Source organism: Mus caroli, unplaced genomic scaffold (genome assembly GCF_978045245.1).
Source record: "Mus caroli unplaced genomic scaffold, Mus_caroli_1 scaffold_10, whole genome shotgun sequence".
NCBI lineage: Eukaryota > Metazoa > Chordata > Mammalia > Rodentia > Muridae > Mus > Mus caroli.
The window spans coordinates 59,824,284-59,840,222 of NW_028227265.1; the positions used below are offsets into that span (position 1 = coordinate 59,824,284).

Here is a 15,939-nt window from a genome sequence, read left to right on the forward strand (position 1 = left end):
ATAGAAAGCCAACATTCACGTGAAAAATGAACAACACTCTTCTCAATGATACCTTGGTCAAGGAAGGAATAAAGAAAGAAATTAAGAACTTTTTGGAGTTTAATGAAAATGAAGCCACAACATACCCAAACTTATGGGACACAAAGCGTTTCTAAGAGGAAAACTCATAGCTCTGAGTGCCTCCAAAAAGAAACTAGAGAGAGCACACACTAGCAGCTTGACAACATACCTAAAAGCTCTAGATCAAAAGGAAGCAAATTCACCCAGGAGGAGTAGAGGGCAGGAAATAATCAAACTCAGGGGCAAAATCAACCAAGTGGAAACAAGAACTATTCAAAAATCAACCAAACGAGGAGCTGGTTCTCTGAGAAAACAAGATAGATAAATGTTGCACAACACGAACGGTTCAACTGAAAATGGCAGTTCAGGCTGAAAAGAGAGGAAACTAGACGGGGCGGAAGAAAAGAATGGAGCCAGGACAACAAGTTCTGATCTAGGCTCAATTTTACTAATTCCAGACACTCAGTTTATAAAGGAAGGGGGAGGGAACCCAATTTCCCGCCAAGTAACTCAGGGTCCAGTAGCAGGACGAACACGTGTGTGCCTCCAGGCAGCAAAGGCAGGTTCCAGCAGTGGGCGTGGCAGGACGAATGAGCCGGTAGCTCCACCCTTGAGCAGGCAGGTTCCAGGCTGGGGGAAGGGAGGCCACAGATAAACCCTTAGCCAGACTCACTAGAGGGCACAGGGAAAGCATCCTAATTAACAAAACCAGAAATGAAAAGGGAGACATTGTGAGGAGCAGGTGTGGTGGCAGTCCCAAAGGCGCCAGGGACTGCAGCTAAGTCTTTTTTTTTTTTTTTTTTTGGTTTTTTGAGACAGGGTTTCTCTGTGTAGCTCTGGCTGTCCTGGCACTCACTTTGTAGACCAGGCTGGCCTCGAACTCAGAAATCCGCCTGCCTCTGCCTCCCGAGTGCTGGGATTAAAGGCGTGCGCCACCACGCCCGGCTGCAGCTAAGTCTTATGACTTGCACCTGACTTCCTTATACACCTAAATACAAGCCACAAACATCATGAGAGCTGCGCAGATGTGCCAGGATACTGGTGAGTCCATTTTGATGGAGATATGCCCCTGCTGCCCTGATTAGCTGAAGTTGCGTGCCTGGTGAGGGGGCGTGGCCTGCTGTGAGTGGATGGGAACTGAGAGTATATAAGAGTGAGAGGCCCAGGGTTCGTGGGGAGATATAAACAAGAAGAAAGATGAAGACTGAATAAACTGCTGTTAGAAGGACTGGTGGTCGTGTCGTTCTTGCTGGTCGACATAACAGATCCTGAAGAAATCCAAAACACCATCAGATCCTTCTACAAAAGGCTATACTCAACAAAACTGGAGAACCTGGACGAAATGGACAAATTTCTAGACAGATACCAGGTACCAAAGTTAAATCAAGAACAGGTTAATGATCTAAACAGTCCTATATCCCCTAAAGAAATAGAAGCAGTCATTAATAGTCTCCCAACCAAAACAAGCCCAGGACCAGATGGGTTTAGTGCAGAGTTCTACCAGACCTTCAAAGAAGATCTAATTCCAGTTCTTCACAAACTATTCCACAAAATAGAAACAGAAGGTACTCTACCCAACTCATTCTATGAAGCCACAGTTACTCTGATACCTAAACCACAGAAAGATGCAACAAAGATAGAGAACTTCAGACCAATTTTCCTTATGAATATCGGTGCAAAAATCCTCAATAAAGTTCTCGCTAGCCGAATCCAAGAACACATCAAAACAATCATCCATCCTGACCAAGTAGGTTTCATCCCAGGGATGCAGGGATGGTTCAATATACAGAAATACATCAACGTAATCCAGTATATAAACAAACTCAAAGACAAAAACCACAAGATCATCTCCTTAGATGAGGAAAAAGCATTTGACAAGATCCAACACTCATTCATGATAAAGTCTTGGAAAGATCAAGAATTCAAGGCCCATACCTAAACATGATAAAAGCAATCTACAGCAAACCAGTAGCCAACATCAAAGTAAATGGTGAGAAGCTGGAAGAAATTCCACTAAAATCAGGGACTAGACAAGGCTGCCCACTTTCTCCCTACCTATTCAACATTGTACTTGAAGTCCTAGCCAGAGCAATTCGACCTCAAAAGGAGATCAAGGGGATACAAATTGGAAAGGAAGAAGTCAAAATATCACTTTTTGCAGATAATATGATAGTATATATAAGTGACTAAAAATTCCCCCAGAGAACTCCTAAGCCTGATAAAAAGCTTCAATGAAGCAGCTGGATATAAAATTAACTCAAACAAGTCAATGGCCTTTCTGTACACAAAGGATAAACAGGCTGAGAAAGAAATTAGGGAAACAACACCCTTCTCAATAGTCACAAATGATATAAAATACCTTGGCGTGACTCTTAACTAAGGAAGTGAAAGATCTGTATGATAAGAACTTCAATTCTCTAAAGAAAGAAATTAAAGAAGACCTCAGAAGATGGAAAGATCTCCCATGCTCATGGATTGGCAGGATCAACATTGTAAAAATGGCTATCTTGCCAAAAGCAATCTACAGATTCAATGCAATCCCCATCAAAATTCCAACTCAATTCTTCAACGAATTAGAAAGAGCAATCTGCAAATTGATCTGGAATACCAAAAACTTAGGCTAGCAAAAACTCTTCTCAAGGATAAAAGAACCTCTGGTGGAATCACCATGCTGACCTAAAGCTTTACTACAGAGCAGTTGTGATAAAAACTGTATGGTACTGGTATAGTGACAGACAAGTAGACCAATGGAATAGAATTGAAGACCCAGAAATGAACCCACACACCTATGTCACTATCTTTGACAAGGGAGCAAAAACCATCCAGTGGAAAAAAACCCAGCATTTTCAACAAATGGTACTGGTACAACTGGCAGTTATCGTGTAGAAGAATGCGAATTGATCCATTCGTATCTCCTTGTACTAAGGTCAAATCTAAGTGGATCAAGGAACTCCACATAAAACCAGAGACACTGAAACTTATAGAGGAGAAAGTGGGGAAAAGCCTCCAAGACATGGGTACAGGGGAAAAATTTCTGAATAGAACAGCAATGGCTTGTGCTGTAAGAGAATTGACAAATGGTACTCATGAAACTGCAAAGCTTCTGTAAGGCAAAAGACACCATCAATAAGACAAAAAGGCCACCAACAGATTGGGAAAGGATCTTTATCCTAATTCAGATAGGGGATTAATATCCAATATATATAAAGAACTCAAGAAGATGGACTCCAGAAAATCAAATAACCCCATTAAAAATGGGGATCAGAGCTAAACAAAGAATTCTCACCTGAGGAATACTGAATGGCTGAGAAGCACCTGAAAAAATGTTCAGCATTCTTAATCATCAGGGAAATGCAAATCAAAACAACCCTGAGATTCCCCCTCACACCAGTTAGAATGGCTAAGATCAAAAATTCAGGTGACAGCAGATGCTGGCGAGGATGTGGAGAAAGAGGAACACTCCTCCACTGTTGGTGGGATTGCAAGCTTGTACAACCACTCTGGAAATCAGTCTGGCGGTTCCTCAGAAAATTGGACATAGTACTACTGGAGGATCCTGCAATACCTCTCCTGGGCATATATCCAGAAGATGTTCCAATTGGTAAGAAGGACACATGCTCCACTATGTTCATAGCAGCCTTATTTATAATAGCCAGAAGCTGGAAAGAACCCAGATGCCTCAACAGAGGAATGGTTACAGAAAATGTGGTACATTTACACAATGGAGTACTACTCAGCTATTAAAAAAATGAATTTATGAAATTCCTAGGCAAATGGTTGGACCTGGAGGGCATCATCCTGAGTGAGGTAACACAATCACAAAAGAACTCACACAATATGTACTCACTGATAAGGGGATATTAGCCCCGAAACTTAAAATACCCAAGATATAAGATACAATTTGCTAAATGCACGAAACTGAAGAAGAACGAAGACCAAAGTGTGGACACTTTGCCCCTTCTTAGAATTGGGAACAAAATACCCATGGAAGGAGTTACAGAGACAAAGTTTGGAGCTGAGACAAAAGGATGGACCATCTAAAGACTACCATATTCTGTGATCCATCCCATAATCAGCTTCCCAATGCTGACATCATTGCATATACTAGCAAGATTTTGCTGAAAGGACCCAGATAGAGCTGTCTCTTGTGAGACTATGCTGGGCCCTAGCAAACACAGAAGTGGATGCTCACAGTCAGCTGTTGGATGGATCACAGGTTCCCCAATGGAGGAGCTAGAGAAAGTACCCAAGGAGCTAAAGGGATCTGCAATCCTCTGGGTGGAACAACAATATGAACTAACCAGTACCCACCGGAGCTCCTGTCTCTAGCTGCATATGAATCAGAACATGGCCTAGTCGGCTGTCAGTGGAAAGAGAGGCCCATTGGTCGTGCAAACTTTATATGCCTCAGTACAGGGGAATGCCAGGGCCAAGAAGTGGGAGTGGGTGGGTGAGTGTGTGTGGGACTTTTGGGATAGCATTGGAAATGTAAATGAAATAAATACCCAATTAAAAAAAATGGTTAAAAAGAAAGAAAGAAAGAAAAGTAGCCAGATGTGAAATTAGACCTGACTCATCTGTAACTGTTGGTTTGGCTGGATGGTCATGAACTTTGAAAGCAGTACAATTGGAAGATTGATAGGAAGATACTTGGAGAAGAGTTCATTGGATTAAATACTCACAAATGGTACTTTTAGCAGAGAAGAGTTTCAGTGATCAAGGAGTAGGATAGCTTGTTCTGAGGATAATGGACATCCCAGTAAGTACAAGCACAGCCTTGCAGTGGTCATAGCACTAGGGGTTATGTGTGTGCATGGTCTACCATTCACTGTGGCTGACCTGGTGACAGTGCTCTAAAGTGTTAAATATAGTGTCATGCAGATCTGTGTCTGCGAGGCCTGGAATCTGAGGACCTGAAAGAATGGGGTGGACTTTAGTCTAGCGCTGTAGACAACCTTACTTCAGCCTCAGTGTGCTTTTATACATGAATGAAACAAAACAGTGAATGATCCAGGGAAGGCTGTTTGAGTTAAAAATCAAAACCAAACATGATCAGAAAAATCACATAAATAAATGTCAGTAAGCACATACTAAATATTGATAGAGTAGCCCTTTTCCAGAACTTTCTCACGTCAGACCATTTAAACACAATTGCCTGGCGTGTACTATAGGTTATATCTGGGAAAGCATGAAAGCAAGGTAGGAGGCCATATTCAGGATACAGTGACCAGATTGGGTTCTATGGCTATGATCTTTTTTTTTTTTTTCCAATTTTTTTATTAGGTATTTTCTTCATTAACGTTTCAAATGCTATCCCGAAAGTTCCCTATACTCTCCCCCCTGCTTCCCTACCCACCCACTCCCACTTCTTGGCCCTGGTGTTCCCCTGTACTGGGGCATATAAAGTTTGCAAGATCAAGGGGCCTCTCTTCCCACTGATGGCCAACTAGGCCATCTTCTGCTACATATGCACCTAGAGACACGAGCTCTGGGAGTACTGATTAGTTCATATTGTTGTTCCACCTACAGGGTTGCAGACCCCTTCAGCTCCTTGGGTACTTTCTCTAGCTCCTTCATTGGGGGCCCTGTGTTCTATCCAATAGCTGACTGTGAACATCCACTTCTGTGTTTGCCAGGCACTGGCATAGTCTCATAAGAGACAGCTAGAATAAACATGTCTTATAAATTGAATGTGTTTGTCATAAGAGGCATGAAATCAAGTCTTAAGAACAATCCAGAACAAAATGAACCTGAGGCAAAAGACCCTCTCTGTCTATTTTTCTGGAGCTTCTGTCATAGTTCCTCAAGGTATTGTTCACCACGCATCATTCTTTTGATCATGTTCTGACAGTATACCAAAGGTAGAAGGCAATATGGCTCCATTTACCATGGTGACCATGTCTTGTGGCAAGTGACCTACATTGGGCCACTTTTGACATGGAAGGTGCATAACTATTTTCACTGAAATGGATACTTTGGATATGGATTTGCCTTTCCTGCACATAATGAATGCTTTCACCCAAACTACCATCCAAGGAGCTACAGAGTGCCTTATCTATTATCGTGACTTCCCACAAAGCATCACTCATGACCAATGAACTCTTTACAGTTAAAGAAATTCAGCACTGTGCTTGTGCCTGTGGAATATAGTTTTATTTCAATGTTTTCTACCATCTGTAGCAGATGTCATTAGAGGCCTATTACAGATGCAGAGTTCTAACTTTGAGGCAATAGCCTGAAGGTCTGGATTTGGGTGTTTAGATGGCTTTATATTTATATGTTCAGTGAATGGTATGATTTCTCCTACAGATAGGAGTAAATGGTCTGGGATTCAAAGGCAGAAGGGGTACGGCACCACTCACCATCGTAAAATATCCTAGCTATATGTCCCTTAATACTTGCTGTTTTCTCCTGGCTATGTGCTCAAGGTCCGTATCCTCTCATGGCAGCTTTCTCCTCTCCTGCCTTCTTTTGTCTCCTCTCTACCTGTGACCCCCAGCCAGGTAACTGAAAACCCACCTACCTCTATCTACTGCCCAATCATAGACTCTAGCTTTTTATTGACCAATTAACTTGGGGAGCATGGTTACATAGTATCACTTGGTATATATAAGGATCTCCTTGTGGGGGGCGGGCAGCCAGATCTTAGGGGCCGTTATTTAGCATTTGAATACATAGCAACACCAGAGCAACCCCCTACACACCATCACTAGGGTTTAACTAGCAAAGATGTTGCCCATAACTCCCAAGACTGTATGATTTATGCTGGAGTAGAAGGCTGGTTTCCAGAACAGAGAGTGCTTCTGTCAAGAAGTTCAACAAACATTTCATTAATATAAAGTTTGTGGTTTCCCCTGGAACCATGGGGTTCTTGAATCACCAGACTTAGGAAGGAATTACAGCATTACCACAGGTGATGTAGATGACCAGGGAGAAATTTTATCCTGCTCCATAATCCAAGGGAGAGTGTGACTGTGGTTCAGGAGGTTCCTGAGGGTGTCTCTTGGTGTTGTCAAGGATTGACCTTAATCCTCTAATTAAGGCCAATAAGAAAGTGCAAAAGCCTGGCAAGGCAGGGTGATAAATATGCCATCCCTTTCAGAAGTTAATGTGTGGGTCATTCCTTTAGAAATGAACCTAGACTTGATTTTTGCAGGAATACAGTATGGATAGGAAAAGAAGTAGTTATAAATACTATGTACGGCAGTGTGATCCCTGATGGAAGTGTTTTAATTATCAAATGCACTTTGTTAATTATATTTGTTGATGATGTTAATGGTTTTGAGAAATAGCTCATTTGCTTCCATTCTTTCTGTGCAAGTATTGGGACATGTGTAGTACTTCCCTCCTAATTGAAATGTTCCCTCCAGGAGGTAGGGATGCTCAGTAGACTCAGGAGGTAAATGTCACATGTCCCCAAAAGATGAAACTGCAAGATTCTCTGTAGGTCCTTACACAACTTTATAGATAAACTAAAAAAACTTTTTGGAGCAGAGACTGTTGAGAGATTTCTGGGACCTGCTGCTACCTGCATATTGTACAAAGAGCTCCAGGGTTGAAGGTGACTGGACTTTTTGGTGATAGGCTGCTTTAACTCATCTGTGTTCCTTTAAGTCACCCTGTACCCTTACTCAATATGGTGTTAGTAACCGTACCAAATAGGCTAGAGAGATGACTTACCAAGTAAAAACATGTATTCCTTTTAGTAGAGGACCCAAGTTTGGGTCCTCTGTATATGGTACACCTCCTACCTCCATCCTTTGAAAAAAAAAAAAGAAAGAAAGAAAGAAAGAAAGAAAGAAAGAAAGAAAGAAAGAAAGAAAGAAGGGACTGAGAGATAGCTTAGTGATTAAGAGAACTTAACTGCTCTTCCAGACTGAAGGGGCTTTAGTCAGACCAGGCAAGACAAACATGGCTCTGGAAGACCTTGTCCTTATCCCCCATATCTTGCCAAAAAATGTTAGGTTACATTCCTAAAGCTACTCACTTCCTCCTCCCAAGGCTGACCACCGTGGTCCAGCTATGGATGTATTGAAGTCCAACAATCAAAAGCTCCCTTTGGCTCACCTAATTAACATGCCTAATTAAAATTAAACACCTCATCCATCCTAAAACTGGTTTCCCCTCTTACCTTAATAAAACACCATTTGCCTATGGGCCATGTCTGTCTCTTCTCTATTAAGAGGCAGTTCTTCATCCCGCTCTGGGACAAATACCCCTCTTCTCGCTCCCTGTTTCTATCCCTTTCTCTTTCCTCTGTCTCCTATCTTTGTCTTTCATTTTCTGTCTTTTGTGTTTCTGGGGCAAATAAATCTTTGTGTTGAGAATTTGTTCTTGGGTGTCCTAAGCTGATACAGATCTCTTTACAGAAGAATGGAATTTGGTTTCTAGCACCCACATGGTGGTTCATAATTTCCTGTAACTCCAGTTGCAGGGACTCCAACATACTTTCTGACCTTTGTGAACTCATTCATGCATCTGATGCACACAGACACACACACACACACACGTATGTATGTGTATGTGTACATACACTTAGCCACACATATAATCTTTTAAAGGTGAAATATTAACTATTTAAAAAATAATTGGCTCGGCAAGCAAAGCCAGAGCCGCCCTGTTACAGCGGGACTCGGGCCTCTGGGGTCCAGACAGGGGTCACCATGATCCGATTCATCCTCATCCAGAACCGGGCAGGCAAGACGCACCTGGCCAAGTGGTACATGCAGTTCGATGACGATGAGAAGCAGAAGCTGATTGAGGAGGTGCACACCGTGATCACTGTCAGGGATGCCGAGCACACCCACTTTGTGGAGTTCCGGAACTTCAAGATCATCTACCGACGCTTCGCTGGCCTCTACTTCTGCATCTGCGTGGATGTCAATGACAACAATCTGGCCTATCTCGAGGCCATCTACAACTTCATAGAAGTGTTAAATGAATACTTCCACAATGTCTGTGAACTGGACCTGGTGTTCAACTTCTACAACGTTTACACGGTGGTAGATGAGATGTTCCTGGCAGGAGAGATCCGAGAGACCAGCCGGACGAAGGTGCTGAAGCAGCTGCTGATGCTGCAAGTCCCTGGAGTGAGTGGGGCTCCGCCCAGCCCGGCCTGCTGGACCAACCTGCCTGCTCGTCCCCTGCCTGCCAGGCCCGAGGCCCACCCCAGCAGCCCTTCCCTTCCTCAGCTGGCCCAGAGGAAGGACCCTGCAGGGTCTAGGCCACAGGGGAGGAGGCCAGAACCCACTGCCTCTGGGCCCTCCGTGGATGGCAGAGGCCACCGTGATGTCCCGAGTAACTGTGCCATTGTCGTGTGATGCTGTGAGTGTGTGTGTGTGCAGCCCCCAATAAACCTGTGGTCCTGCCTGGAAAAAAAATGGCTCTTGATACCCTGTCTTTCTACTGGAGGCGAACTCTACAAGTTCCCTCTCCCCTCTGTTGGGCATTTCATCTAAGGTCCCTCACTTTGAGTCCTGAGAGTCTCTCACCTTCCAGGTCTCTGGTACATTCTACAGTATCCCTCCACCTCCCACCTCCCAAGATTGCATATTTCCATTCATTCTGCTGGCCCTCAGGGCTTCACTTCTGTTTTCCGACCCCCTCTCCTCAATACCTAATCATGTTCTCCTTTCCCCCTCCTCCCCTTTCCTACCCAGGTCCCCCCTCCCTCTATTCCCCCACTATCCCTGTGATTGCCTTCTTCTCCCTCCCAAGTAGGATTGAAGCATCTTCACTTGGGTCTTTCTGTTTGCTAACCTTCTTGAGTTCTATGGATTGTATCCTGGGTATTCTGTACTTCTTTGGCTAATGTCCACTTATTAGTGAGTACGTACCATGCATGTCCTTTTGGGTCTGACTTACCTACCTCACTCAGGATGATATTTTCTAGTTCCATCCATTTGCCTGCAAAACTCATTATGTCCTCTCCGCCCCCGCCCCCCTCCAGGACAACATTTAATTGGGGCTGGCTTACAGGTTCAGAGGTTCAGTCTATTATCAAGGCAGGAACATGGTGCAGGAGGAGCTGAGAGTTCTACATCTCCATCTGAAGGCCACTAGGAGAAGACTGGCTCCCACATTGTTAGGAGGAAGGTCTTAAAGCTCATACCTACAGTGACACACTTCCTTCAAGGCCATATCTCTAAATAGTGCCACTCCCGGACCAAACTTACTCCAACTACCACATTCCATTCCCTGGCCCCCCTAGGCTTGTTTAGACACATGAGTCTATGGGGGCCACATCTAGCCATAGCATAATAAAAAATACATTTAGTTCAACTTCCAAAGTCCCCATAGTCTATAGCAGTTTCAGCAATGTTGAAAGTCTTAAGTTCTGAGTCTCTTCCGACATTCATCCAGTCACTTAACTATAATCCCCAAAGCAAGACAGGAAACCAGCTGGGAAACTGCATCTCTATGTGTGATGTCAAAGCAGTCTTCAGATCTCCAAGTCCTTTTTATCTTGTTGACTTCAACAAACTTCTTTTCCTGGGCTCATTCTACTCCCTGTTAGCAGCTATCTGTGACATGTATGTCATGGCTCTGGCATCTCGAACATCTTGGGTCTCCAAGGCAACCTCAATGTTACAGCTTCTTGTTGCAGTGTCTGGGATCCACATATGATCTTCTGGACCCCTCCAAAGGGCTTGCATCATTTCTCTAGTTCTGCCCTCTGTAGAACTCTGGGCTCTGCTGGACTCTACCCTACTGTTGCTGCTGTTCATCCTATGGTACTGTCATCTCTGGTACACTGGGGTCTTCTGCTGCAACTAGGCTTCATCAAGAGCCTCTCATAGGCTCTCTTTATGCTGCCAACCCAAACTTCTTTGCATGATCCCTTCAGTCTTGTCAACTGCAACTGAGGCTGCACCTTTACCAATGGCTTTCCCTAGCTTCTCACAGTGTCAAGCCCCAGCTGCTCTCTATGTCCCCTTCATACCTTCAAAACCAGTACCACTAGGGAAACTCTTACACATTACTGAGTCCAGCTGGAGTACAAAGTACAACCTTGGCTATCTCTGGAACACAGCTTCTTTGTGCTCTCAGAAAATTTCACCTCAGTGATACTGTTCTCTTCTTAATCATTGCTAATTTCTTAGATCTAGCTAACCAGTATGAATTGTCCAAATAGTCCCTTTTATTTTTGACTTTTAATGTCAGAGCTGCATGGCTGAAGCTGCTGAGTTCTGCTCCTTGCTGGAGCTGGAGTATAGCCTCCTTGTTCTATTACCAGCTTTCTGTATTCCAACTCCTTCAATGCCTAAGCTTGACTGTCCTGGAACTTGCTCTGTAGATTGACCTTAAACTCAGATTTGCATGGCTGTTTCCTGAATGCTGAGATTAAAAGGTGTGTACCACCTCTCCTGGATTTTAGCTTTTCTTCACTTAGAATTTGCTCTTTCCCAGGCTGAACTTGAACTCAGAGATCTGCTTTTCTTTGTCTCCTGGGATTAAAGATGTGTGCCACCATGCCTGGGCCTAAGCTTCTCGTGGCCACTGTTCCTCAAGATTCGGATCAACAGCCTAAGTCTTCTAGCCTTAAGCTCTGGATCACAAGTGTGCCCTCCATTTCTGGATTGTATTTCATTCCAGATTAAAAGTCCAAACTATTTCTTATTCATCTACAAATATAAACAATAAGCTTCAGTGGGTGGGATCTTACCCTGAGATCCCCATTCCCTTTATCTCCTTTATCTCCCTTGAACACAGGATTCAGGTCCATTTCATTCCTGGTGTCCCTTTATTACTACTTGAACCATATATTTCATATTTTTCCTTTCTCAGTTTGCTCCTTTTCATAAGAGTTAACTTTAGTAACCACACAACAGAATTTATACCAGGCTGTTTTGAGACTTTGTCAAAGTAATTAATCTAAATATCTTCATTTTGTCTCAGGCAGACTCTTTGAACAATGGCAAAAAGCAGCCATGTTCTTTGTCCAGATATCACAAAAACAGTATGCAGATGACACTAACATTCTTTTCCATTGAAACTTGGGCCAGCAGGCCTACACAATTCAAATCACCCTCAGCACCACCATCTTCCATATTCCTACTAGGATGGCCCATTAAGCCCCAATTAAACTATTCCATGGATTTGCAAACCCAAAGTCCCCAAATCCACATTCTTCTCAACAAAAATATGATTAGGCCTATCAGCAATATCCCAGTCCCCGGTACCAACTTCTGAGTTAGGGTTTTACTGCTGTGAACAGACCCCATGACCAAGGCAACTCTTTAATTAGGGCTGACTTACAACTTCAGAGGTTCAGTCCATTATCATCAAGGCAGGAGCATGGCAGTATCCAGGCAGAGATGATGTAGGAGGAGCTAAGAGTTCTACATCTTGTTCCAAAGGCAAACAGGAAAAGACTCAGATGTCCTTGTTCTTAATAGCTGAGTAGTATTCTGTTGTGTAAATGAACCACATTTTTTGTATCCATTCTTCCATTGTGCGACATCTGGGTTGTTTCCAGCTTCTGGCTATCACAAATAAGGCTGCTATGAACTTAGTGGAGCCCATAGCCCTGTGGCATGGTGGGACATCTTTTGGGTATATTCCCAAAAGGGATATAGCTGGGTCTTCAGGTAGATCTATTTCCAATTTTCTGAGGAACCCTCAGATTGATTTCCAGAGTGGTTGTACCAGTTTGCAATTCCACATCCCACAGTCAAACACCCTAACCCAGAATTGTTCTTGTCTAAAAGAACTACAGTGACAAAAATGGAGAAGTGACTGAGGGAAAGAAGGTCCAGTGACTTGGGATCCATCTCAAGGGGAACGCTCCAAGGCCTGACACTATTACTGATTCTATGGTGTGCTTACAGACAGGAGCCTAGCATTGCTGTCCTATGAGAGGGCCAACAAGCAGCTGACTAAGACAGATACAGATACTTACACCCAACCAAGGGACTGAAGTTGGGGACCCCTGTGATTGAATTAGAGAAAGGCTGGAAAAAGTTGAAGAGGAGGGTGACCCCATAGGAAAACCAGAAGTCTCAACTAACCAATATGCCACAGACGAATCCCTTTTTGGGTCTCCTATCTGTGTGGAACAGGTTTCTGGTTGCAGGTGGGTGAAGGATTCGGCAAAAGTGGGTGACAAAATGACGCGACACGAGAGAGCGTGTTGAATCTGAATGTAATTTGTCAAATCGAGCATCAAACTTTTTATACAGAAGAAAATAGGGAAGATAGGTGACACACCGGCAAGGTACAATGAGGTTACCGAATGCTTAATGACTCTTACACAAAGCAGAGGAATGTAAACACAAAGACTGGCAGGAACTGGGCAATAAAACAACTGAGTCAAAGTCAGCTCTATCTAAGGTCAGCTATAGTCTTAGAAGCCAGGCCTTAGAAGGTGTGAGGTCTTTACACTCCCAGGGCAAGGGCTTTCACACCCAAGTCATGGTTCTAATTAGGGAGTTCCACTCTAGCTAACCATCTCATGAATAATGCAATACTCTAAAACCACAGCCTGATCTACTTCCTAAACCATTGTAAATTCCTGAATATGGGAGTGACTTGGCTTTTATTCTAAGTGATTGTGTGGGGGGACTTTCTACTAATAAGTAATGTAGTCTGCCATACATAACTATAATAAGAATTCTAAACTTACGTTGCTAAGCTTACCCTGAGATTTCTAACTCTATGTAGTAGATAGTAATGCCTGATTTCTTTCACTATCTCTCTTACAATACTAGAGACAATTCTGAACGTCGATGAATAGGCAACATTCTTACTGAATTCCAAGCCCAGGGTCTGCTCAAGGGCTACCTAGGGCATTGATGAAGGCCAGGAAGCAAAGTTCGATTTTTGCTTAGGTATTTGGCAAGTCATTGCTTGGAGGCACCTAAACCAAAACAATACTGAAAGGAAGCACACAGATGCTATGGGATGCCACAGTTCCAGGAGACTAAGTTTCCGTGAAACTCTTAGCCTTGGGACTGCTTCCAGGTTTCTAAACCTGTCAAAGCAAGTCACTACTGGAGTGGATGTAGCACCAATACCCCTGGGATCTCTCAGACACTGTTACCCACTAACCAGGCAGCATATACTAGCTGGTCCGAAGCTTCCAACACATATACAGCAGAGGACTGCCTGGCCTGGCCTCAGTGAGAGAAGATGCACCTAACCCTCGAGAGACTTGAGGCCCCAGGGAGTGGGGAGGCCTGGTGGGTTGGGGGTGGGTGGGGGTGGGGACATCCATTTGGAGACTGGGGTGGGGTAAGGAACTCTGGGAGGGCCAATCAGGATGGGGGATAACGACTGGACTGTAAAAAAGATTAAAGATAATAATTTTTAAAAAAGTAATTGGTTCAATCAAGTTGGATTTTGGTGAATCATCACTTTGGCCTGCCATAGATTTACTTTCTGAGGTGTGCAGATGTATGTGTCTTGTGTGTCCCCAGGAAATTTCTCACACATCACTTAGTGCCTGAGTAGGCACCTGCAGAACCATAGACGAGTTTGGGAGGAGTGATTGCATGGTCCTAGTTGTGGGAAGCAAGGCATACAATTAAGGCCAAACCACCTGAAGGTGGAGCATTCACAGTGTGAATTCTCATACAGTCCTTTCCTACATGGTGCGTATTTGCTCACTATGTCAGTGGTTATATGATTTTTGCTTTTGAGTAGGGAGATGTGTAACTCAGGCTGAGCCATGAGGATTTGGAGGATCTATGGGGCAAATCCTTGGATGGTAGTCTTCTGAGTGGTACGTCATAGCACATCTGTCTGAGTGAGGTCCACCTTGCAACTATGAAGATGCTCTTAAAAAATGGTTGACAGGTTAGAACAAATTTTGAAATCTTTGGAGAGTAGCACATAAGACTGAGAGCATTGGGATATGGCAGCAGGAGTTGTTTGGCTGCTGCTGTGTAATAAGATGTACATTTAAGGCAAAGTTAGCTTCTCAGCAGAAAGTTGTTTCTGTAAAGGAGGAATTACAACAAGAAAAGATGTGGTTAGCATCTCCATATTAGCCTGTGATTTGGAGATGTTCACTTACATTTCTAATGGTTCAGTGCTGAAAGGAAAAGAATACAAGTTAGATATGTTCTATAAAGTCCGATTTCTGAGTTCGAGGCCAGCCTGGTCTACAAAGTGAGTGCCAGGACAGCCAGGGCTACCCAGAGAAACCCTGTCTCGAAAAAAACCAAAAAAAAAAAAAAAAAAAGTCCTTGGGATCAAAGAACTTGGAACCCAGGGGAAGACTTGGAGGGTGAGGAAGAGAAGATCATGGTAAAAATGATGAGGATACCTTTCAGGTCTGACCTTTAATACAGAAGCAGGGAAAGGCTGATTCAGCACATTGGCCTTAGCAATGGTCTGGTGCAAGAAACTATGATAATGAGAGAATACTCAGCACTGAAACTGCTCAGATTGGTGAAAATTTTATTTTATGTGTATGAATGCTTTGCTTGCTCATGTGTGTGCGTGTGTGTGTGTATGTATGTATATATGTGTGCGCATGTGTGTGCACTATTATGATGTGACAGAAATTTCTTGGGGAGATGCAACATAGACACACATCTATTCATCCCAGTAGAGGAGCCAATGACTAAACAAAGTAATGATTGCACCAGTGTCCAATTTGGTGAACTAATGGCTTTTTTATTGGGGGGAGGTGGGTTACTAACAGGAGCAAGGGTTAGGGATTGCCTACAAGGAGCAGGAATAACTCAAAAGCAGCTGTGCCACCAGAAATTCCATCCCAGCATGGGTGACAGCTCCTTGGGATTCTTGGCACCGCTTGCAGGCAGCCCCGCAGTTCGTTTCTGCAGCTCAGCTGGTTGAGTCTCCACCCCACCACTGTTTGACCCCTCTTCTGCTGGTGGTAGGGGCTTTCAGGGTACTTTCATGCTTCTGTTC

The 15,939-nt window shown here is 43.7% G+C and overlaps 1 pseudogene; it reads left to right on the forward strand.

Annotated features, from left to right (window-relative positions):
* The first annotated feature begins 8,674 nt into the window (after positions 1 to 8,674).
* On the forward strand, positions 8,675 to 9,440 carry LOC110289031 (AP-2 complex subunit sigma pseudogene; annotated as a pseudogene).
* Positions 9,441 to 15,939: the final 6,499 nt, after the last annotated feature.